The sequence below is a fragment of the Prionailurus bengalensis genome, chromosome B4, assembly GCF_016509475.1.
Source record: "Prionailurus bengalensis isolate Pbe53 chromosome B4, Fcat_Pben_1.1_paternal_pri, whole genome shotgun sequence".
In the NCBI taxonomy this organism is placed as follows: Eukaryota; Metazoa; Chordata; class Mammalia; order Carnivora; family Felidae; genus Prionailurus; species Prionailurus bengalensis.
In genome coordinates, this window is record NC_057358.1 from 12,038,040 (window position 1) to 12,041,008 (window position 2,969).

The window sequence follows — 2,969 nt, forward strand, 5'->3', positions numbered from 1 at the left end:
GATGGTGTCACAATGCCACTAAGTCAGTGGACTAGCTCAGAACAGAATTTAGAACACATGTGACCCAGACCACCCAGACACTTGAAGAACCTTATTGGGATTTCAAGTTCATTTTTTTCTAATGTGAGTACTCAGTTCTTAGTTAATACAGCACTCACAGATGATAGAAACAAACCAAACCTCTAGGGATTTAAATGGCTTGTCCAATTTCACACACACACACACACACACACACACACACACACACACACAGGGTATATTGGAGTGAATTTGTAGATTATTGCCAATCCCTTGGCTCCATCCACTAAATAACTGATTTGGGTTGAAGTCTTAGGAAGATGAATTGATGATATACAAATACACACATACAGGAAATAGAAGGATAGTAAAATCCAAAGGGCACTGTCTCTCCAATAGTCAAATCTACAAAAACCAAGATGCTGCCTTTTTACAAATAAGGTATTGTTCCAGATATTTCTGGACTATAAATGACTTGAGGACAGAAAACACGGTGTCTCAGTCCCCACCACACAATATCACCCTGAAAAATGGCAGCCATACTGTCAACTCTCAACAGATATTGATGGGATAATTGTATAATGTATGCGATTTCCCTCTGATTTAGAATGACCTGTTCTACAACTAAACCAGGTGTGCAGGTGTGTGATCAAGGATGAAAGTGGAGGCAGATGAGTTACCAGCCTCTCCCCCTGTACTGCTGTGGTGTTCTCTGACGCCACTGCCTCTACCACAGATTCCACCTCTAACTTTCAAAGTTCTGGAAATTTCCATGGCATGAGAAATCTGTTTTGACACTGCCTCAAAAATCATTTTCATTTTGTTCATTTGGATTCAAAACAAGAAGGAGTAAAAGAAATACTACAAAACCCAGTCTTCTCATCACTTGAGGATGCCCAAGTAGAGAGCACCACTGCTCTCTCGATTTCTGGGTGGTAACCTTACAGACAGAGCCTTTACTAGGTGGAAGTGGCCTCTGCATGTCTTCAGTGTATTTTGCTCCTGTTTTTGCTCTAGCTTGTCCCACATTATTTTTTCTTCTAACTTCCTGAAAGCTAGACAAAGGAAACTCACTTTTTGGCATGACTGCTATCATGGTCTAGTAACTTGGTTCTGGATTGAATGACCATGTGTTTCAAAAAACACTTTGCTAGCTTCCTGCATTATGTGACCCTTTCAAAAAGTATCAATTTTTCTGTGGTTCCACATTGTCCCTCTGGTTAGACCTGTGATCTTCTCAAGGACAGAAGATATCATGCTTATATATGTTCCATTAAACCAAGATTATTCTGCTTGTTTTATTCATATTAAGAAATGGCCAGGAGTGCCTGGGTGACTCAGGTGGTTGAACACCCTACTCTTGATTTCAGCTCAGGTTGTGATCTCCTGGTTCATGGGATCAAGCTCCACATCGGGCTCTGTGTTGACAGCATGGAGTCTGCTTGGGATTCACTCTGTCCTTCTCTCTATGCCTTTCCCCAGCTCACACTCTCTCTGTCGCTCTCTCTCAAGATAAAAAAAAAATTTAAGGGCCATCCTGGGGCGCCTGGGTGGCTCAGTCAGTGGAGCATCCATCTCTTGATTTCAGCTCAGGTTATGATCCCAGGGTTGTGGGATCAAGCCCCACATCAGGCTCCATGAGTATGGAGCCTGCTTAAGATATTCTCTCTCTCTCTCTCTCTCTCTCTCTCTCTCTCTCTCCCCCCCCCACCTCTGCCCCTCTCCTCCTCCCTTTCTCTAAAAAATATTTTTTTAGGGGCGCCTGGGTGGCGCAGTCGGTTAAGCGTCCGACTTCAGCCAGGTCACGATCTTGCGGTCCATGAGTTCGAGCCCCGTGTCAGGCTCTGGGCTGATGGCTCAGAGCCTGGAGCCTGTTTCCGATTCTGTGTCTCCCTCTCTCTCTGCCCTTCCCCCGTTCATGCTCTGTCTCTCTCTGTCCCAAAAATAAATAAACGTTGAAAAAAAAATTTTTTTTTAAATAAAAAATAAAAATAAAATATTTTTTTAATTTAAAAAAGAAAGGGCTTAGGGCACCTGGGTGGCTCAGTCAGTTAAGCATCCAACTTCAGCTCAGGTCATGATCTCATGATTCATGAGTTTGAGCCCCACATCAGGCTCTGTGCTGACAGCTCAGAGCCTGGTGCCTGCTTCAGATTCTGTGTCTCCCTCCCTCTCCCCCTCCCCCACTCTCTCTCTCTCTCTCTCCCTCTCTTTCTCTCTCACTCTCGCTCTCTCTCTCTCAAAGAAATAAACTTAAAAAAAAGAGGGTGATGTCTATAAAGCTTCATTAAAAAGGGGGGGGGGGTATATTACCCAAAAGCATTCTTTTAAATATCAAGAATACAAAGGAGCTCCTAAATATATAAAGCAAATATTAACAGACCTAAAGGAAAAAGCAGATAGCAAAATAATAATAGTAGAGGACTTCAATACCCCATTCTCATCAACAGATAGACCATCCAGACAAAATCAGTAGGAAACATTAGACTTGAACGACACATTAAACCAGATGGACTAACAGACATTTATAGAACCTTTCATCCATCCAACAGCAGCAGAATACACACTCTTCTCAAGCACACATGAAACATGCTCCAGGATAAATCATATGTTAAGCCACAAAAAAGTCTTAATAAATTTGAGATTGAAATTATATCAAACATCTTTTCCAACCACAGTGGTATGTAACTACAAATTAATTAAAAGAAGAAAACTAGAAATTTAACAAATATATGGAGATCAAATTACATGCTATTGAAAAACCAATGGGTCAAATAAGAAATCAAAAGACAAACCAAAAAATACCTTGAAACAAATAAAATGAATCACACCATAGCAAAACTTACGGGATACAACACCTACATTAAGAAGAAAGACCTCAAGGGGCGCCTGGGTGGCGCAGTCGGTTGAGCGTCCGACTTCAGCCAGGTCACGATCTCGCGGTCTGTGAG